Source organism: Cupressus sempervirens, chromosome 4, assembly GCF_028749045.1.
Source record: "Cupressus sempervirens isolate cs-2001-9-10 chromosome 4, ASM2874904v1, whole genome shotgun sequence".
Taxonomy (NCBI): Eukaryota; Viridiplantae; Streptophyta; class Pinopsida; order Cupressales; family Cupressaceae; genus Cupressus; species Cupressus sempervirens.
The window spans coordinates 114,212,171-114,235,636 of NC_143121.1; the positions used below are offsets into that span (position 1 = coordinate 114,212,171).

Here is a 23,466-nt window from a genome sequence, read left to right on the forward strand (position 1 = left end):
TCTAAAGGAGTATCCTCAAAGTTACTAGTCTCTAGAGTATTACCATCCATATCCTGTGAATCAAATCTAAAGCTCATATCAACATATAGAGTATCAAAAACATTAGCATTGCTGTCCAACTCCTCTATACCCAAGGAAACTAAGTCTTCAAAACTGCCCACTGCATCCTCCTGGATGTCATCAATGCCAATATGATCCTGGGACTCATCTATACACACTGCCAAATATGAAATATCATCAACACATTCCAGCAAGTATGGTTGACTGGATATATGAACAAAGCCCAACATCGGTGTGTATAAAAACTAATACCAACATCAGACAAGATACTGGCACAAGAAAAGACAATACCATGTAATCTGCTAATCAAATCCATGATAGCACCCAAACAAACACTGCTACCAAAAAGTGTTAAAGATCTCTAGTCAACTGAATCCCAAATGCCAATATAACAATCTCGAGTCCATATCTGTAAACTAGAATCAACTGGTAACTCAAGAAAACTCCTCACCTGAGTAATATGACCAATACCAACTAACTCCACATACCTGTCATGATGAGATAATGAAGTCACAATACTATCTTTGTTTATCTTCAGCTGGCTGGACAAATCATGTGAAGTACTACCAGCCTCAACCTCATGTGATGAAGCATCTAACTGTGCCTGGTACTCTTTCTCAGCAAAGTCATGAATGCTCAATGTCTGCTCATCTCTACTAGGTATATCACCATCTTGCACAACAACATCCTCATAATCATCATCTGAACCCACTACACTATAGTCACTGCCTGTTGTAACTATACCATCCTGAATACCTGTGGCATCACCCTTTGACGACCTGTAAACAATTGTCTCAATTTGAGTATCAAGTTGACCGTTACTATCAATCTATGTAATATCCTTTCCCACCACTTCCTGTGGCAAAGTAGAATCTGAGACCTCTACCTGGCTATCAGCTAGTTTCTCAAACTCCTCATGCAAGTTCTTGGGAATTGTGTCATCTATCCTGTGAGAAAATCTGCCAAATAAAAATCCAGTCAACATATCCACCTTAGTTGGGTCGGACAACATGTCATTCATTATACGGTGGTGCTCAACCAACTGTTCAGACATGTCATGGCTTATTTTCATAAGTTTATCTCGAATGTCTAAATAACCATCCTTTCTACTGTTTTGACTCTAGATATCAATTGTCCAAGATCGTGTCCTCTGAGACTCTGTACTATACCTGTCCATTCTGGATAAAGTAGAGTGTAACCCCAATAGGATATAACTTCTTCAAACACCAAGAACTAACATGCAAATGATTAGAAGTAGCATGCAACCATAGATTTTGACATGCAACTAATTAGAAGCAACATGCAACCACCAAATTCACCAAGAACTAACATGCAAATGATTAGAAGTAGCATGCAACCATAAATTTTGACATGCAGCTGATTAGAAGCAACATGCAATCATAAATTATGACATGCAAGATCTGGGTAGTTGTCAAAACTGACATGCAAGATCTGGGTAGTTGTCAAAACTGACATGCAAGATCTGGGTAGTTGTCAAAACTAACATGCAAACTTCTACAACCACCAAATTCACCAAGAACTAACATACAAATGATTAGAAGTAGCATGCAACCATAAATTTTGACATGTAGCTGATTAGAAGCAACATGCAACCATAAAATTATGACATGCAAGATTTGGGTAGTTCTCAAAACTGACATGCAAACTTCTACAAACCCTTAGGCTGGCAAGATCATGGCTCTGATACCACTGAAATGTCCCTTTACTGATTTTGCATGATATTTCATGCCTCTAATCATATTTTCAAGATCACACAACTAATATCACAAAGATCCACCAAATTTCTCAAGAAACCCCAAATCGGGTATGCTGAAAATAGTGCCAAAAGCTTCACAACTTCACAAATTATTAATAAATCTGAAAATGGATATTTTTACAGAAATTTCAGCAGCATAACAGCCTGCAAAATGACATTTCTAGATCCGTATAGCCTTTACACAATAGTTCACAAATGTAGGACAAAAACTATGCTCATCAGGCTCTCGAAATTAACACAAAAATGCCCGGAAACACCACAAAAACACTAATAATCTATCTCAGAAGTTTAATCACATCCCAATACATATATTCAGCTCTATTTTAACACCTTAAAGTCTGAAATACAGAAGAAACCCAAACTGATATGAAATACTCAACTGTAAACACCAAACTCATACAAAAAACACACCCGAAAACCCACAAATCTGCACTGTTCAGCACAAAGGCAAACTCTGTATGAGCATGCACATGGAATGGCTTCAAACTCCCGTCCTTAGCGTTCTTGGAAACTTTCAAACTCCCGTTCTTGGGTCTCCCTAGAAACCTGCAAACTCCCGTTCTTGGGTCTCCTTCTCCACAGGTTTGGCAGCCTCTGAAGAATAACAAAGAATGAGCAAAAATCAAGTTCTGGAATCAGCCCAAAATGCCTCCAAACCCCTTAAAAGAGGGCATAACCGTAACTCACGTCCAAGAGAGGTTAATGAAACATATTTTAATAATAATTTTCATTTATTAGTCCAATGGTTTCCAAAGATTAACCCCCTTTTTCCGAAACTTCACTTTCTTGGGCCTGCCTGCCTTAGCAAAGATTATTATTTTTTAATTATTTGAAAAGGGGACATGACAGATATATCTAAGAATACTAAATCTATATATACAAATATATATATATATATATATATATATATATATATATATATATATATATATATATATATATATATATATATATATATATATATATATATATATATATATATATATATATATATATATATATATATAGCTTATGCGTATGCATACTTAAGTATTTATGCATTTATAAGAGTATATATATTTATAAAAGAATAACTGAATGAAAAAATAGAAAAACTCTCTAGGAAACTACAGTAGGGGAGGAGGCTCAGAGTTGAATATCAAGAGCGATTCTCCATCAGCACCCCTATTGGCAAGTTCGTCAGCCAACTTATTGCCTTCTCGGTAAATGTGTTTGATCAGGACATCCTCAAAAGTTTCCAATAATAGCAACACTTCTTGGAGTTTAGAATTCAAGGCCCAATTAGGAGTTTTTTTTTTCCTAATGGCATTTAGGACTATTTGAGAGTCGCCTTCTATGACAATTTTAGATAGACCTAAATTATGACAAAGTTGCAGACCTTTCTCTAATGCTTCGAATTCTGCCATATTATTTGAAACCGGAGGAAGAGGAGATGCTAACTTTGTTATCCACTGACTATCTTCATCATTGATGATACATCCAACACCAGCTATATCGAGGTTCCCTCTTGCAGCACCATCAAAATTCAGTTTATGCCATCCTGGAGGAGGAGGAACCCATTTGCAGTTGGCCCTTGCCTCCTTATTGTTGGCTGCATAAACCAGTGGAGGGTTGATCTGATTGGTCCATTGTTTCTTCATCATTCCATCCCAAAAGGAGAAAGAACCTTCTTCATGAGAGGATTTCCTTAGGTAAGAATTCATAACTTTTGTAATAGATACTTCGAGTTTTATCAAAAAACTATTTAGATTTCGCTCTTTATTTTTGAAAATACGATGATTCCTTTCTTTCCATAGTTCCCAAACCACTATAGATGGGCAAATATTCCAAAGTTTGCTATATACCCTTTGAACCAAATGTGTAGGCCAGGAACAAAGGAGCCCCTTAAGAGAATTTTGAAAAGGTGTTGACCACTTAAGTCTGTATTTAATCCATTCCCAGCAATTTTGAGCGAAAGGACAATTTAGGAAGAGATGGTCTACATCTTCATTGCTCTGTTTACACATGACACACTAGTTAGGGCCCATGATACCATATCTGGCTAATTTGTCTGTAGTCAGAGCTCTATTTTGAAGGGCAATCCATAAAAAGAAACCCGCCTTGGGTAGACATCTAGGATCCCAACATAATTTTAAAGGGATCTCCACATAGTTCCACTGCTGTGATTGAATAATAGATAGATACCCAAGCTTCACACTGTAACAACCATCCTTTGAACCAGCCCAGATGAGGTTATCCGACCTTTCAGATTGTTTAATTTTCCTATTTGAGATGATCTTTTCAAAGGTTGCAACTGAATCCGGATCAAAATCTAAATCCTCGATAGAGCGCCATCTCCATCACAATTCCCCATCCATCATCTCTTTAACTTTATAATCTTTAACCTTATTACCCCATAATGTTTTCAACTTAGAAATAAGGTTTTTTAGGTTGGGGGATGAATGGATGGGGGGTAGCCCATCCCAAGAATCTTCCCAGAACAAAGCTTTATTCCCTACCGCCACATCCCAAGTTAGAAATTTTCTAATAATTCCCCGGCATTTTGACATGAAATTCCAACACACCGACCCTTTGGGCAATTTTTTCATCCTGAACACCGATTTTGGGTCCGTTGGGTCTAGATATTTATAATATAATATTTTGGCCCATTTTTGTTCATTTTCTTGATATAACCTCAATACTAGTTTAGCTCCTAAAGCCTCATTTTGCCATTGTGGTTTCTTAATACCTAAACCCCCCCACTCCTTGGGTTTGCATAAATTGTCCCACTTAATGAGAGCAAGTTTCTTGTCATTATCCTTATCCTTCCATAGGAAATTTCTAAGTTTTGATTCAAAATTCTTGGACATCCAATTATTGAGAGGAAGACATGCCATGGGAAAAATTGGAGTGGCTGATAGGACTGCTCGGATCTTGGTGATCTTCCCAGCCTTAGAGAGCCACTTATTCTTCCAGCTACCAATCTGCTTATCCACCTTATCGATCGTATCCATCCAAACTTTGGTGTACCTCGGATTCTTCTCCAGGGAGATACCTAAATATTTGCATGGGAACTTTCCTTTATTGTAACCATAATTCTGCATATCCTATTTTCCATATCAAGAGAGGTATTCAAAAAGACAATTTCAGATTTTTCTTTGTTAACCTTCTGACCTGAAGCATTCATATATTGCTAAAGTATGCTTTTAAAACCCAAAGCCTCTTGGACGGAGCTCTTGCCAGGTAAAATGGTATCGTTTGCATACTGTTGATGTGTAATATTAGGAAGATTCCTGGTAACCGAGATACTAGAGATCCTTCTTTCCTTATAAGCAAAGGAGACTACTCTCCCGAAAGCTTCAACCATTAGAATGAAGAGAGAGGGAGATAGTGGATCTCCCTGTCTAATACCCCTGGAGATGTCGAAAAAACCTTCAGGCGTCCCATTAATGAGAACTGAAATCTTCAGGGTTGAAATAAACTTGAATATTAGGTTTACCCATTGTTGTGAAAAGCCAAACGCTTCTAAGACTTTATAGAGAAAATGCCAATCAACCATATCATAAGCCTTTTGTATATCTAACTTCATAAGCACACATGCTTCTTTATCTATGGAAGCCGAGTGGATGACTTCCTGAATAATGATTATACCATCCAAAATAGATCTTCCTGGAACAAAACCTGTCTGTTCTTTAGAAATCAATTTCTGCATGATGACCTTGAGTCTATTGGCTATAACTTTTGAAAATATTTTATATATAGTATTGCAAAGAGCTATAGGCCGAAAGTCTCCAGGATGATCCGGACAATCCTTCTTGGGGATAAGAGTAAAGAAGGAATAGTTGATTTCAGCTAGCAAGGATCCACCATTCCTTGATGCTTCAATTGCTCTCCATAAATCTTCCCCTAGAATATCCCAACATTTTTGAAAAAAGAAGGCTTGAAACCCGTCAAGGCCTAGAGATTTATCTGGACTCATATTAAAGACCACTGTCCTTACCTCTTCTAGAGTTATTAGTCTATTTAGGTTTTTGTTGTCTTCTACAGTGACCAGTTTTGGAATAAATTTGAGCATTCGGGACTGTGCCTCCCAGTTAGACCCTTCATAATTATTAAGTAAATTCTTAAAATGAGAGACTATTGTGTCTGCTATTTCAAGTGGGTTTTCTATACGTAAACCCTGCGGAGTTGAGATACTAGTGATTTTCTTTAGAGATCGATTCTGTATAGTTGAATTATTAAAAAACTTTGTATTTCGATCTCCCTCATCCAACCATTTCTCTCTAGATTTTTGTCTCCAGAAGGTTTCTTCTTTGGATAAGATAGCTTCCTGTTTCATGAGGAGTTCTTTTTCTAAAGTGTATTTCTCATAATTCATACCATATTTTATAATTTCCTGATTTAGATTTGTCAGTTTTTCTTCAGTTTCCAATTTTTCTTTAAAAATATTGTTGAAGTGTTCTCTGTTCCACCTCAAAATATTTTCTTTTAGCAATTTAAGTTTGGAAACGAACACAAACATTTTGGACCCAACGAATTTTTCTTGAGTCCACCATGTCTTAACCAATTCCATAAATCTCGGATCTTGAAACCACATCTTCTCGCACTTAAAAGGATTTCTGGGAGGTTTAGAAGGTTCTGAAATCTCTAAACAAACAGGGAAATGATCCGATCTTGCGAAAGGCAGAATGGAGGATTGAAAATCCTTATTGTAAGAAGAGAGATTACCTACAATAAAGAATCTATCTAACTTTTTCGCAATGTAGTCCTTATCCTTCCTTCTATTATTCCACATAAATATTCCATTACTTGATGAGATTTCTAACAGCGTAAGTTTATCAATCTAGATTTTGAATTCTATAGATACAAGTGACAGGTGTTTAGTTCCCCCTACTTTCTCATCTAAACTCAGAATTGTATTAAAATCACCTCCTAATATAATCGGACTATCTTTGTGCTTTGAAATAACCGTACTTAATTCATCCCAAATAGTTTTTTTTCCTTATTATGTTGTTAGGACCATATACATTGATAAGAATGAATTTCATGTCTGATTTTAGACTCTGTATACTGACACACAACCAATTATTATTATTTACTAGATAGGTTAGAGTCACTTTCCTTGAGTTCCAAATAATTCCTAAGCCACCCGAGGCACCCGTTGCCTCTATAAAGATTGAATCCCACAGTCCCCACGTTTTGCTAATTTTAGCTCCTTCTACCTTATTAAGTTTTGTCTCTTGAATTAAAATAATTTTTGAGTTAAAGTTTTTTAAATATTGTTTGATTAACCTTTTTTTACTAGGGGCATTAAGGCCCCTAGCATTCCAAGATGTTATCTTCATACTGCCTTAGGAAGGCACTTCCCCTTCCTCATGTTGAGAAGCTCATCAATTTTCCTCTGTTCTCTATCTAGGCCTTCAGTTTCACGTAGTTCCTTCAATGATCTCCTACCCCTTTTTCCTTTAGGCTTACCGTAATTTGGAAAGATTAGACCTTCCTGATTCATTTGTATGCCAAGCTCTTGCTAAAATATACCCAGTTCTTGTTCTGTTAAGGCAAAGCCTTCCTCTGTTTTGTCAAATTCTTCCATTTCCAGTTCCTTGCAAATCTGACTCCTGAGACTATCCTCCTCAAATTCTTTGTTCGCTATTGTTGTTGACTCTCCCATGTTTTTCCTATCCATTTCCTGCTTGTCTTTTGATTTAGTCCCACTCTGTTTGACTTGCTTCATTTCACGTTCCTTCAACTAGATCTCTATAATATCCCTCTGGAGATCCTCAACTGTATAATCATCGCCTCCTAATTTAAGAATTTTTTGGATCAGCTCCTCTTTTTGAGAGGTAGTACTCTTATCTAGGTTATCAAAGTCAAAGACTTGAATAAGCTCCTCTGATAACTACTCAAGATTGTTATCTTCAAACTTTGACACTCCAGTCTCTAGTGTAGATTCTAGATCCTCATTTAAAAAGTGCTGAAGGATTTTAATAATAGAGACTTCTGAGCTCTTGCCTTCATTCCATATTGTTGACTGAATTTCCATTGGGGTGAAAGGCGAGGAGGGTTGTCCATTTGGAGTTTGCCAGAATTTTGAAGTTTTCTTGGCTCCTTCAAGTTGTTGATAGGATGACTCTTCTTCAGGGGTTAAATCAGAATTCAGCGGTTGAGTTTCCTGTATTTCTGTTCTTGAAACTGCTTTTTCCATCCTATCCTTGGGTGAAGAAAAAAGCATATCATTTTCTACTTCCCTTATGTCTTTATGATTCAATGATTTTGTAGTTCTATTATGTATCCCTCCTTGTCGTTCATTTTCCTTATTCTCATCAAGCTCCGTTTGATACTTATACAAAGAAGACCCCTCTATAGTATCTGTTTCCCAATGACTCTCTTCATTTCCATCTTCCATATTATCACTTCCTTTGTGCTCTGCAAGAACCTTAAGTATTTCTGTGTCTTGCTCTGGACTTTGGTTTATGATCTTTGTGGACATTGTGACACTCCTCACTAGGGCATCTTTATCTTCAATTACCAATTGTTTTGCTGAGGGAGTAGAATTACAAGTCTCTTTATCATGATGAGTTGCAACCTTTCTCTTTTTCCTTTTCTATCTTTTTGAGTGAGATCCCTTCAAAACTAGCTCTATATCCTCTTTAGGAATAGACACTATAATGGATTTAAGTCTTCTATTCTTAGGTAATTTCTTATCTGAATCTTTTATTTCTTTCCTTTCTTTCTGATAAGCCTAAATTTGGAATTCTGTAGGGGAGATCTGTTCTTCCAGCTTTTTGTTCTTCATTGCTCTCAACCAAGAGAATTGTTTGCTAATATCCGAGGTAAGGGGAAGGATCTTAGGCATGATTTTATGATATTTATCAAATTTTAATATGTTTACTATTCTTTTTTTATAAGTCTGAAACTTAATATCATAAGATGTTTTACTAGTTATAATTTTTTTGTTAAATTCCACTGGGTGATTAAGCTTAACATTGATTAACACTTTAACATTATTACAACAGTAGAAAGAAGCATCAATGCCTCTGACCTCTCCTACCTCCGACCCTATGGCTTTAATGATATCTTCATGGCAAAGCTTCGGAGGGAGGGATGTCAGGACAAACCAAGAGGGCATCTTGCAATCTAAATTTTCTAATTTAAAATTATGTGTCCAATCTATAAATTTAACATAGTGACCATTAAAAAACCATTTTGGTGATAGTAAAAACTCTTTTTTGATAGACTCATTTAAGCATTGTAAATATAGTGTGCTATCTGAGAAAGTGGAAATACTTACCTGGTTTTCACACAACTCCTCTAGCCAGTCGAGTAACAGAGGGAAATCATCTTGCGGACCATTCCATTTAGCAAAAAGGCCTCCCTTTGAGCATTTATCCCAAGCGGATTCAATAGCCTTGCTTGAAATTTTGGCCGGATCCTCCTTTGTGTAGCACAAAGATGCCCTAGGCGATGGACTAGGGTTCACAGGATTGAATGAATCTTTGATTCTACGATGAGGGGGAATATAAGATCCTGGAGAAGAAGATTTAGGAGAGAGATTTCCTGCCTGGGTTGAAACCGATTGGTATGAATCTAGTGCCATAGCCTTGTATTTCTTGGGGTGGGCATATCTTGTGAGGTTGAAGATGCGAATTTGATTGTCCAGTTGTTCTACCGTAAAAAACTGATGATTCAGACTTTTGTTCGCCTTAGATCGGATCAAGGGATTCTGCGAGAGAGGGTTTAGGGCATAATTCCTATGGTCTTCATTTTCTCTGTTACGTCGCTGGCTGCGAGTATCCTCTGTATCATTTTAAAATATTTCAAACCTATTCGCTGTTTTTACTGAATATCTCTTATCGGATGTGTTTTGTGATTTTTTTTGCTGCCAATTCGTGTCTTCTATTGTTGAAGTCTTCTGCCAATTCGGCCCAAAACCGTTTGATTTTGCATACTTTCGTAGGCTTTTTCTTTGAGACTTCGCGGGAAATCGGGGGAATGACATTATTCGCAATATCAGAGCAAAGCACATATTCCATCTATATATATATATATATATATATATATATTGAAAATTTGAAAAGTATCCTTTTTTCACTAAATTTTTATTTTTAAAATTTAAATGTTACTTAAAATGTTTTTTATTTATTTTAAAATTGAATTAGATTTATAAATGCAGTCATTTGTAACATTTTTTATATATTATTTTTTATATACCTTTTATTTTTCAATAAAGTAAAAACAATAGTTTTTTCTAATTTTATTATTATTTTATATCATATAACAAAAATATTACATTTAAATAAAAATATTTTTATAAGTTTTATTTTTTAAATATAAAATTATTAATAATACTCCAGTCAAATTCTATTTACTAAAGATTAAAAGTTTTTATATATAAATAAATACAAAATTTTACCTATTGAATAGATAAGTCCACGTATTAATTTATTTAAACAATATAATATTAACAATAAATTTTTAATTTAATTTAATTTTTTAAAATATTGATAAGAGGTTCAAGCCAAGATTAATTATTATGTATTGTTATTAATTATTATTTTATTAAGCTTGGGTATATTCGAACACAAGATCTCTTCGATAAGAGGTTTACAATTTACTATTGTATTGTAGGTGAGGGCAGCCCCGAACATGTAGATGGGCAGCGGCTCGGCGCAAATATGTTGCACCGTAGCCATTTCAACAAAAGGCTAGTCAACCAAAGGCAGATCGGGATATTTTTGGGGCAAGCCTTAAACATCACACACTAAAGAAGAAATTATGCCTCGAAAAGTAAGTCAAACTTTGACTATTTAACACTTTTGCACTAAGAATCAAACCTTAGCATGTGAGTTGCAAACTTCGATCTCTGAAGACTATTGACGTTGGGCTGGAAGCTAATACGTCTGAAAGCACAATTCTGAAGGCTTTGATTTTGCATCAAACATTGTTCAGATACTCTGAAGCCCTGGATCAACCCGGATCAGAAGCAATGGACTACACTCCTTCAAAGAAAATTGAATTGGAGAATAAGAAATATCATGTATTTTTAAGCTTTCGAGGTAGTGACACAAGGCAAAAACTGGTGGACCATTTGTTTGAATCACTTAGTGCTGCAGGTATTCATGTATTTCTTGACAGTGAGCGATTAAGGAGAGGAGATGACATTGATATGAGCCTGAAGCAGGCCATTAAGGACACGGATATTCACATTCCTATTTTCTCCACAAACTATGCCAATTCTCCATGGTGCCTCAAAGAAGTCACAGAGATGTCGAAATCCACGGGACTTATCATTCCCTTGTTTTATGATGTTGAGCCAGCAGATGTCAGATATCCAGACAAACGCAAGTACGCCATGGATTTTGAGACTCACTATCGCAACGAGAGACATAAACCGGAGACAATTGCTGAGTGGAAAGATGCCTTGCGAAATGTCGCGTCTCGCTCAGGATGGTCTATGCAAACAACATCAGGGTACTAGGTTTTTTTGTAATTTTTTCAGTTTTAATGTGCCTAGGGTTTGTGAAAGTTTGAGTTTCAGGGCTTGCGTATGGTGTACCTGCAGGTATGAGGGGAAACTCATCAAGCGGGTTGTAACGGATGTTCTTAACACATTGAACAATGTTCCGCTGGATATCACAAAATGTGCCGTTGGACTAAAAGAACGAATGACTGCGGTCATTGATTTGCTGAATATTGGTGCAACTGTAAATGACAGAGCATCTAATACTGTTGGGATTTGGGGCATTGGAGGTGTGGGGAAGACTACGCTTGCCAAGGCAGTTTATAATGACAGTTTTAGGAAGTTTGAAGCATTTTCCTTTGTGTCTGATGTTCACGGCAATGCCCATCACATCAACGGACTCTGCAGATTGCAGAAACAGATCTTGAGGGATCTCTTGAAAACCAAAATCAGGGTCAACAATGTTGATCATGGCAAAGCTTTAATGCGAGAACGTTTACACTCCATCCGTGCTGCTTGTTGTTCTAGATGATGTAGGTCACAAAAAGCAAATTGAAGCCCTGGGTGCAGAGTGGCTTTCGGCAGGTAGCAGAGTCATTGTTACGACACGTGACAAGAGTGTCTTCACCGATGACATTCGCATTTATAGTTTGAATGAACTTGGCAAGGATGAAGCTCTTCAATTGTTTTGCTGGCATTCCTTTCTTAAGCCATGGCCGGATAATAACTATAAAAAACTATCTGAAAGGATGGTGAATGCTTGTTGTGGGCTACCCCTTTCTTTGGAAGTTCTTGGGTCATTCTTATACCAGAGAAAAGACAAAATATACTGGAAGGAGACTCTCAGGCAGCTCGAAAGCGCAAAGTTTGATGACATATACAGTAGGCTCAAAATCAGCTATCAAGATCTCGACTTCGAGGAAAGAGAACTTTTCCTTGACATTGCTTGTTTTTTCGTTGGGCAACACCAGGAGACTGTGATTAGTTTCTGGGAAGATTTAAATCTGAATCCACATATTAACCTATCCAACCTAGCGCTTAAGTCACTCATCAAAATAGATTACAAACATGAGGGTATTATCTCAATGCATGATCATCTGAGGGATATGGGGCGAGCAATTGTGAGGGACGAATCTCGAGATCCAAGCAAGCGCAGCAGGATTTGGAAATCAAATGAAGCTTATCAAGTGCTGCAGAGAAATCTGGTAAGAGTTGTGTTTTAGCTGCCAGTGTCTTTCATGTTTTTGTTGTAAAGTAGTGAAACAATCGTTCTCATGCCGTGCATAAAATTGAAAGCTTGACGACGATTTTAGTGATGTTGGTTTCTACAGTTCATTATGAAGCCATTTAATAAAAAATACTCTTGAACTCATCAGCGAATTCTGAAATTTCTGCTCAGGTTCTGGATGGTCTCCAAAGCATCTCTTTGTCGGGTTTAGAACAGGGCATTACAGTTGAGAATGTGAGGTCATTGAGATATCTAAATTTAATTTCATTGGATAGGAGCACTGTAAGAGGTGATCTACAACCATTATCTCTAAATATTAGGTGGCTAAAATGGAATTCGTGCCAATGGCATTGTCTGCCGTCTGAGTGGAGCATGGAACACCTTGTTGTTCTTGATCTCAGTGCTAGAAATATTCCAAGCAATATAAAACAACTTTGGTGTGAAAGTTCGGCATGTAAGGTATTTTTTCAGTTGCTTTCCTACAAATTCATTTTGCAGACCTCAATTTTTTTGTGCTTCTATCTCTCTGAATCTAAGAAATTGTTTTTCCATTGCAGAAGCCCAATAATCTCAAAGTTCTTCTCCTGAGCTGCTGTGTTAATCTCGAAAGGTTGCCTGACCTCTCAAATTATACATCCCTGATAAGGATTGATTTGAAGAATTGTTCCAGGCTAAGAAAAGTACCTGAATCGATTGGCCTTCTTCTACAGCTAAAATGCTTGAATTTGTCAGGTTGTAAGAATTTAGAAGGACTTCCAGAGAGCATTGGTGGGCTTGTATCACTAGAAAAGCTCTGTATGAATCGTTGCTCGTCCATTAGAAAGCTACCAAATACTTTTGGGGAGCTCAGAGCCCTGAAGGAACTAGACATAGGCTGTTTAGATAAGATAGAAGAACTTCCCCCTTTCAAAACGGGCAGCTTGCTGAAGAAGCTCATTCTGAGTGGTTGCCGCAAGCTAAGAAGTTTGCCAACATCAATAGGTGACCTCAAGCATCTAAATTATCTGGAGATGAATAAATGTAGAAGCATTTCAAATCTACCAGAGGAATTGGGGAATCTGGAAAGCCTTATTGAATTGTTTGTGAATGAGTGCCCTTGTCTACACAGGCTTCCAGAAAGTTTTGGAAGGCTTACAAATCTCATGACTTTGGAACTGAAGAAGGATGTTAGTTTAATTGAACTACCAAAGAATTTTTTCAGTTTGCAATTGCTGGGGCATTTTGATGCAAGTGGTTCTCATCTCTTAAATGGCCTTCCTCCAAAATTTGAAGATTTGTGGGCACTGCAGATTCTTAACCTCCAAAATAGTTTCCTTCACATTTTACCTTCTGGCCTTTGTAAGCTTGAACATCTGACCACTGTTATTCTGAATAAATGCAAGAAGTTACTGGAATTGCCTGCTCTTCCCAAGTCACTGGTTAGGCTAGAAGCAGAGGATTGTAATCAAATGAGGAGAATCTTGGATTTATCAAATTTGAAAAATCTGAAACTGTTGGCTCTGCGAAACTGCCAACACCTAGCTGCATTGCCAGATGTGAGCTCATTACAGTTTTTAATAAAGTTAGACATAAGGGGGTGCACAAGCATCACAAGTCTTGAAGGTTTACAAGGATTGAAAAGTGTACAGGAGTTATACGTGAGTGGGTCAGATGGCATTGACTTAAACCTGAGCCAAATTATGGAGGTAGGTGCATATCTACACTACAAGCATTATATTTATTCTGAATAAACGAACTATCAGGCATGAAAGGAACTGATTACTGGCTTACCCGGTGCATTTACAGGACATGCCTTTCCTTCAGGAATTTAGTGCAAGAGGAATGCAGCTAGAGTATTTACAAATGCATGGCTATGAATTACAGCCTTCTGACTTCATCGATATATTGTCTTTTCCTTTAAGAAAATCCATATATGCAGGAGTTGTACTATTTTTTCATTTGAAACTAAAGCTCAGCGAAACTGAGAACACTGTTGCAAGTCAAATTGAAATTTCCTTCAAGAGAGATGGTGAAGAGTTTTTTAGTGTTAAAGCATTAATCCAAGGAAATGAGAAGTTGATGTTCATTTATAGAGCAAAACATCCTGTGATTTCATCTCTGAACAATTTTCAAAGGGTTTCTGTTCAAGGCAAAGGGAAAGCAATCCATATCAGGGAAGGTGGGATAAAGATATACAGGAAAATTGAAGAACCTCGTGAAGTTCTTGATACAGTTGAGGGGACCAACCATGAAAGGAATATAGAATGGGATAAAAAATTGAGTTGTGGAGGGATAGAGGAAAATTTAAGGTCTCCTGAAGGCAGCTTTAGAAACATTTGGACTCAACCAGTCAACAAAGAGGCAAGGTATGTAATTTGAGTTGAAATTTTTGAGTTCATTCATCAGACCATGTATCATTGGATGGAAAACTAAGAATTGAGCTTCTTTCAAAATGTTAGTTACATAGTGTATAATATTCGGCACAACTGATTTGGATTTGGTTATTTTGCTCAACCACCCTAATAATAATGCTATGAGTGATTGAAGCAGGTTGATGGAACTAAAATTAAATCTTGCAGACTAGAGCCCTGTTTTCTAGAAGAAGTGCCAAACCACAAGATTTAATTATTATATTAATAATTATTTTTGAAGTAAAACAGTTTATTTTGCTTTGGTGATTTTTGTTTGAAGGAGATGATAAAATATTTGGGGAGCAACAAAGGAGTAAAATGAGGGTCTTCATTGAGAAATATTTGGTACAAAATTTCCCTGCACCTTCCAAAAACCATAGACAATTTGGTGAAATATTCCCCATGCTATTTTCCTTGAACTAAGGTGGGTTTTACTTCTTAAGATCCAATAGAATAAGATGAAAGGACACAACCTTAGCAGCTCGCATTTACAAAGGTTATAAAGTTTTAAAGAGATGATTAACCACTCAAGAAACCAAGCCTAATCACAAGGAAATTGAAACTCATAGGACAATGATATTAGTGAAATTTATCCTTCAATCAAGTAATATGTTCACAACAAGTGAAGGATAAATTAAGCAAAAGATAAATCAAGCATCCTCAATGTAGTTTTTTGCAACTGATAAGATGAACCTTCATTCTAATCATAGACAAAATAACACTGCCTATTTCAATTGTTCAATGTTCCCTTTTCTAGCATGCGTTGTATCATGTTGTTATTAGCCTATTTTGTCATGGTCCCATAGGCTCACTAGGACATTTAAAGGACTTAGAGAATATTTGGTCTAGGCAACTTCAATTGCAGATCATTTTGAGGTGTTTAGAGGCAGTTTTGGACATACATAAAATTCATAGCATAGTTCCTAGACTTCAATTTGTGACTTGGCAATGACTCGACAAAGTGAAAAAAAAAACCTTGAAATTTAAAGATCTTGAAGAATTTAGAACTTGTTTCATACACCCATTATTGATTAAAGCTTAAAGACACAATAACATCATCAAATGGAAGCTAATTTGATCAAATACATAAATATACATCGATCACATAAGTACAAATGCAAATTAATACATAGACAACAATTAATACATTGACAGATAACCAATATTATCAAATAGAACAATAGGTATTTTATGGCGACTATATCATCCCCTCCAAAAGAAAAAGTCGTCTTTGAGATTTCAAGTATACATAAAGTAATATCTAGAAAAACTAATGACACGAGTCTAGATAATGACTCGTACGACAAAAACTCAATTTTGTAGTGTACTTAAAAATAAAATGGGGTTTTAGGGGCAACACCCCCAGCAAAGTCAAGGTGTAATGCCCCCAACAAGATCAAGAGGTAGAGACTTGTTGTCACTTAAGCTTGCACCCTTGTCCAGAGCCTATGCGTGAGGACAACCTAGTGAAACATGGAAACAACTTCCAAGCTGTGGGACTTGAACTGTGAGGTTGAGTCTCTGGAGAAGGCCGGCTTCCTCTTACTATCAGGATGCACCTAACTACTCTTGGAGAGGAAAAGGGAGAAAGAGAACACGAAAGCAAATCTACCTAATCTAATCTAAAGAGGTGATGCACCAAAATAGAGTGTTCAGACCAAACTCTGCCCATATATGCACTATTGAACCAGAATGAAACTAAGGATATACACATTTAGACTTGCTTTAATCAAATAATCACATGCAGATCAGAAGATCAAGATGAATAACACAAGGAAAGGGATATTCGCTTATATATCATTCACACGCTGAAAGAGATACAGTTATGCAGATTACAGATTTCCACAAAGCATCAGTGAGAGGCAAAGATTCTTGCACTTTCACACCAATGGCTGAAGGAGATAAGACAAAATGTCATACGGTTCAGAGGCAAGGAGAATTTTACACTGGAGTTGCAGAGCAACAGCAGAGAACAATAGAGAATGTTCCGACCTTTTCAAAATACACAAAAATTGTCTTTATAGCTCAGGCATAACTGAGATGTTTTCCTGACTGAGATTACTCTACAACCACTGCCATTAAGTCTCTGCCAAGAACAATCATGGGGATCTGAGGAAATTTGATCTAAGTATAGCTCTAGGTACCATGAAATCTGATCTTCTGTGTGTCTCGAGAAGACAAAAACGGCGCCATAACTGTGCTCTGACCAGGTAGATGGATCACTGGAGGCGGTGGAGTGTTCCTCTTTGTTTCGCATTCACTCTGGGGTGGTTAGAATCGATTACAGAGATCGAATTGCGCGGCAAAATCTAATCTTCCTTGCTTTTGGTTCGTGAATCAGCATGATCAGCATAACCCTGGCACCAGGATGAGCCACGTGGACCAACCAGTTTATTTCATTTTGCCACCTCGCAGGTCTGTACGTGGTTGGCCATGCCCATTCTTCACTAACTGTGCCAACCTTGCAAACCTTGACCGCGACATTATACTAACCGCTAGTTGCATCTAACCGTTACTGCCTCAACTGGACCCACGAGGACATGTGTCCTCAAATCGCTATCTCGCCATGTATATCTCTTGAGCATCTTTCTATAGCGACATAACGAGGGTCATTGATCTGCCATCATCTAACGGCCCTAGAAGTACCATAAAATCTGTCAAGCAGCGCTTTGTAGCTCGCAAGAAAACAGTGCCCACAATCCATGTGTCGCCAGGTCGTTAACTCGCTATACCTAAACAACGTGCATCTTCCCATGGCGAGTTAACGAGGACCATAGATCTGCCACCATCTGACGGCCAGAAGATACACCCAATCTGTCAGTGTGCTGACCAATAGAAACCTGGCCTTTTTCCAACTTGGCACAGTAAGTTCTTTCTTTTGCAGCCCGCTAAGGGAAACAGGACCCACAATCCACGCGTCGCTAGGTCGTTAACTTGCTATACTTAAACAGCGTGCATCTTCCCATAGCGAGTTAACGAGGACCATAGATCCATGCTGATCTGACGATAGCGAAAAGTGCACTGAAGGGACTGGCCCACTTTTTGCACTGTCATCGCCCTAGCCAATGAGAAATCAACCAACTGCCGATGTGTCATTAATCTGTACACTCATTCCTGATGCATCATTGGTTCGGGGTCCACAATGTGGCTTATAGAACAGACCTGGCCCCACAAGACACATGACAGCGAATCGCCATCTCGCTATATATATCTCCTGAGCATCTTTCCATAGCGAGTTAATGAGAGCCATAGATTTGAGGTCGATCCAAGGGTGAAGAAATTGCACCAGGCATTCTGAAGATTGGTGGGTCCCATACTCACTAAGTCACTATGAGTAAACAACTTGCAACTTTCCATAGCGAGTCAACGAGGACTGTTGATTTTGCATTGATTCGACGGTTAGAATCCCTCTTGAGCATTGTTACCCTTCCACATCGCATGAGGTCCCACCAAACACTCATTTCACAGTGACTCGCTATGTCGCTAATGGCGAGATGCTTGAGTTTTCTGATAGCGAGGTAGCGAGCGCCGGTGACCTTATCCAACTCGGCGCCGGAGAAATAGATAGAACCACCTCTACCAAATTGGGCCCGCCGATCCACGTGGCAAACACTTGCTAAGTCACTATGCATATCTATCGAGCAGCTTTTCTTGGCGACGTAGCGAGGGTCGCAGATCCTGAGGAGATCTAACGACGAGGAACTTGCAGGCTCGCCGAAACATATCACAAGTTTGATTTTTTAATTTTTTCGATGTTTCTCAGGCATTAAAATAATATTAACTCTGGGAACTAGCCGTTGGCGGGTGAGCATTTGAATTTTGAATATTGGCGGGGTGCAAAAAATGGTAACATTTCTGGTGACTCACAGGGAACACAAGCCAGCTATGCATAAGACCAGTGGCCTGAAGCATCCATTGGGCTACAGAGTCGTAAAATACGTAGATTCTGAGCACTGTGAAACCCTAACCTTACCTCTGAGATAGCAAAATACCGAAACCCCTGTCTCTGCAACTGGAACCAGAGACCAAAACCTTCATCCGCAACCTTCAAAATTTCAAAACTGGCTATCTCATAGAGAGATAGTTGTGCTCGTGCACTTCTTGGAAAAGCAAGGAACCAACAGAAGAAAAACTACTCTAATATGTACAAATATTTACAAAGAGAGGGGTCAAACAAACCCATTGATTGGTTTGCTGAAATAGCTGCCCTTCCTTATCAACTGGTTTCTTGTTCCATACAAAAGGACAGCCAAATGGATCAACAGGTATGACAAGCACACTGCTGCATGAAACACCTCCCTTCCAATGCTGAAAACAGTGAAGCTCTCGAGCAGTGGGGTGTTACCTTGTGGAGCAAAACATACTTGCTTCTCTTTGTAATAATCTTCCTCATACTCTGGAGTGAGCATGACTGGGGGCAACTTGCTGATTTGTTGCAGAGCTAGATACCTTATGGGGCACCCTCTTGATGGTGTAGGGCCAGAGGAATCATCCTTGACCACTTGATTGTGCTCTGCAATGGTAGTCTTTAACTGGTTTGGAAGTGGCTCCTCCTCTTGTTTTTTTTCCACATCTTGTTCATGCTGCCCATGAACCACTTCCTTTGGATCTACTGGTATGGTGTGATCTTCCACTTGTTGATGTTGTAGAACATGCTCCTCATATATGGGAGATATTGATTCAATATCTATGGAAGAGCGGATAGCATCCAACTCATCCAAAAGATCATCCTCATCACTAATCTCCTCCATTACAGTTGCAAGGACATGCATAGGTTGGGGGGAAACCTCATGCAGGTTACCATATTCCTCCTCAAGGACAAAGCTATCCTTGAGGCCTTCTTGTCCATCCTCCACATCATAGAGGGCTGTCTGCTGGAGCAAATGATCCTCTTCTTTCCCTAGCAGCAGATCCTCATTCACTGGCAAGGGCTTAAAAGCCATGACTTGTTCCTCAAGAGGAGGAACAAACCTATTGTCTTCTTCTTCTTCCTCAACAAAAGAGGGAGGCTCTTCAGATAAGAGGGTTGGGTCCTCTTCCTTTGGCTCATCAGCCTCCTCTTTGTTCTCCTCAGTAGACTACGACTCCTTACATGGAATCCTTGTGGGTCTGGATTCACTCTCCCAAAACTCTGTATTTGAACCATCAGAAGTCCATACAACCGGCCCACCTGGAAATAATCTAATAGTAATAGGCTCGTGCGTTCATGACTAGTCCAACTCTCTCTTATAGGGGATGGAGGGGCTACAATAGTAGGCTCTTGTAAGGGAGGGGGCTTCCTAAAGCTTGGGATGACATATTTGGGAGAAGGGGGGGTATCTACCTCCTTGGTTTGAAAATTAGCTGATTGGAGCCTCGTTTCCTCCTCTCTTGCTGCAACAACTTGCCTTGCAAGGTTCTCCTCAAAATGTCTCTGTTTCTCCCTCTCTTCTTTCTCATGTTGGAGTTAGGCCTGGTAGGCCATCTCCTCCTGCTGTCTCTCAAGTTCTTGTTGCCTTGCAACCTCATCAAGCCGCCCATCGATCTCTTCAAGTTGTCTATCCTAGGCCAATAACTGCTCATCTCGTTCATCTACCTTCCTATCCCATGAATCCATCATCCTATCCCATGAATCCATCTTTCTTTGAAATCCCAACAATATATCTTTAAGTTCTTCAACTGAGGATGTTGGGGCTAATGGAGTAGAGGCAGTGGGAGGGTCATAATTTTGAGCAGCTTGGCTATAAACAACTTGGGGTGAAGATTGAAATTGGTAATATGAGGGCTGAGGAATAAAATTTTCATGATATGGGGGGGAATAATGACTATTTCTATGAAACGAATCCATAACAAAGTTTTCATAAAAGCTGCAATTTCATAGAAGACTTGAAAATCACAAAAAGATCAAAGGTGATCTTTACATACCAGCACTGTTTCTGCTTGAAACCAGTAGATCTGCACTAGAGTCGCCATGGTGTTTGATTGGATGCCTCCAAAGGCTAATGGCACTAAGAATAACACCCAAATTCTTAGTGTATCAGGATCAACTGGCTAACTAGCGGACTTCAAATTTTCTGACTAGCTGTCCCACCGGGCGTGCCAAAAACTGTTGGTATGACCGGTGGAGGTTCTGAAATTGATTTGAATCTTTGATTTTGTGTCCCACCGGGCGTGCCAAAAATTGTTGGTATGACCAGTGGAGGTTCTAAAATTGATTTGAATCTTTGATTTTGTGTCCCACCGGGCGTGCCAAAAACTGTTGGTATGAACGATGGAGGTTTTGAAATTGATTTGAATCTTTGATTTTGTGTCCCACCGGGCATGCCAAAAATTGTTGTCACTTAGGTTAGCACCCTTGTCCAGAGCCTATGTGTGAGGACAGTGAAACATGGAAACAACCTCCAAGCTGTGGGACTTGAACTGTGAGGTTGAGTCTCCGGAGAAGGCCGGCTTCCTCTTACTATTAGGATGCACCTAACTACTCTTGGAGAGGAAAAGGGAGAAAAAGAACACGAAAGCAAATCTACCTAATTTAATCTAAAGAGGTGATGCACCAAAATAGAGTGTTCAGACCAAACTCTGCCCATATATGCACTATTGAACCAGAATGAAACTAAGGATATACATATTCAAACTTGCTTTAATCAAATAATCACATGCAGATCAGAAGACCAAGATGAATAACACAAAGAAAGGGATATTCGCTTATATATCATTCACAGGCTGAAAGAGATACAATCATGTAGATTACAGATTTCCACAAAGCATCAATGAGAGGCAAGGATTCTTGCACTTTCACACCAATGGCTGAAGGAGATAAGGCAAAATGTCATACGGTTCAAAGGCAAGGGGAATTTTACACTGGAGTTGGAGAGCAACAGCAGAGAACAACAGAGAATGTTCCGACCTTTTCAAAATACACAAAAATTGTCTTTATAGCTCAGGCATAACTGAGATATTTGCCTGACTGAAATTACTCTACAACCACTGCCATTAAGTCTCTTCCAAGAACAATCATGGGGATCTGAGGAAATCTGATCTAAGTATATCTCTAGGTACCATGAAATCTGATCTTCTGTGTGTCTCGAAAGACAGAAACGGCGCCATAACTGTGCTTTGACCAGGTAGATGGATCACTGGAGGCGGTGGAGTGTTCCTCTTTGTTTCGCATTCACGCCGGGGTGGTTAGAATCGATTACAGAGATCGAATTGCACGGCAAAATCTAATCTTCCTTGCTTCTGGTTCGTGAATCAACATGATTAGCATAACCCTGGCACCAGGATGAGCCACGTGGACCAACCAGTTTATTTCGTTTTGCCACCTCGCAGGTTTGTACGCGGTTGACCATGCCCATTCTTCACTAACTGCTTCAACCTTGCAAACCCTGACCGCGACGTTATACTAACCGCCAGCTGCATCTAACCGTTATTGCCTCAACTGGACCCACGAGGACACGTGTCCTCAAATCACTATCTTGCCATGTATATCTCCTGAGCATCTTTCTATAGCGACGTAACGAGGGTCGTTGATCCGCCATCATCTAACGGCCCTAGAAGTACCATAAAATCTATCAAGCAACACTTTGCAGCTCGCAAGAAAACAGGGCCCACAATCCATGTGTCGCCAGGTCGTTAACTCGCTATACCTAAACAACGTGCATCTTCCCATGGCGAGTTAACGAGGACCATAGATCTGCCACCATCTGACGGCCAGAAGATACACCCAATTTGTCAGTGTGCTGACCAATAGAAACTTGGCCTTTTTCCAACTTGGCACAGTAAGTTCTTGCTTTTGCGGCCTGCCAAGGGAAACAGAACCCACAATCCACGCGTCGCCAAGTTGTTAACTCGCTATACTTAAACAACGTGCATCTTCCCATAGCGAGTTAACGAGCACCATAGATCCATGCTGATCTGACGATAGCAAAAAATGCACTGAAGGGACTGGCCCACTTTTTGCACTGTCATCGCCCTAGCCAATGAGAAATCAACCAACTGTCGACGTGTCATTAATCTGTACACTCATTTTTGATGCATCATTGGTTCCGGGTCCACCATGTGGCTTATGGAACAGACCTGACCACAGAAGACAAGCGGCAACGAATCACCATCTCGCTATATATATCTCCTAAGCATCTTTCCATAGCGAGTTAACGAGAGCCATAGATCTGAGGTCGATCCAAGGGTGAAGAAATTGCGCTAGGCATTCTGAAGATTGGTGGGTCCCATACTCACTAAGTCGCTATGAGTAAACAACTTGCAACTTTCCATAGCGAGTCAACGAGGATTGTTGATTTCGCATTGATTCGACGGTTAGAATCCCTCTTGAGCATTGTTACCCTTCCACGTCGCATGAGGTCCCACCAAACACTCATTTCACAGTGACTCGCTATGTCGCTAATAGCAAGATGCTTGAGTTTTCTGATAGTGAGGTAGCGAGCGCCGGTGACCTTATCCAACTCGGCGCCGGAGAAACAGATCGAACCACCTCTGCCAAATTGGGGCCGCTGATCCACGTGGCAAACACTCGCTAAGTTGCTATGTATATCTATCGAGCAGCTTTTCTTGGTGACGTAGCGAGGGTCGTAGATCT

The 23,466-nt window shown here is 39.1% G+C and overlaps 1 pseudogene across 1 annotated transcript in view; it reads left to right on the top strand.

The window, feature by feature from the left end:
• The first annotated feature begins 10,668 nt into the window (after window positions 1–10,668).
• LOC149560188 (TMV resistance protein N-like) overlaps window positions 10,669–23,466 on the top strand; it is a 64,542-nt pseudogene continuing 51,744 nt past the window's right edge. The window contains exons 1-5 of the transcript XR_016363662.1: window positions 10,669–11,287; window positions 11,379–12,481; window positions 12,676–12,963; window positions 13,062–14,189; window positions 14,290–14,849. The product of XR_016363662.1 is annotated as a TMV resistance protein N-like (transcript). The remainder of the gene's footprint in view (window positions 11,288–11,378; window positions 12,482–12,675; window positions 12,964–13,061; window positions 14,190–14,289; window positions 14,850–23,466) is intronic.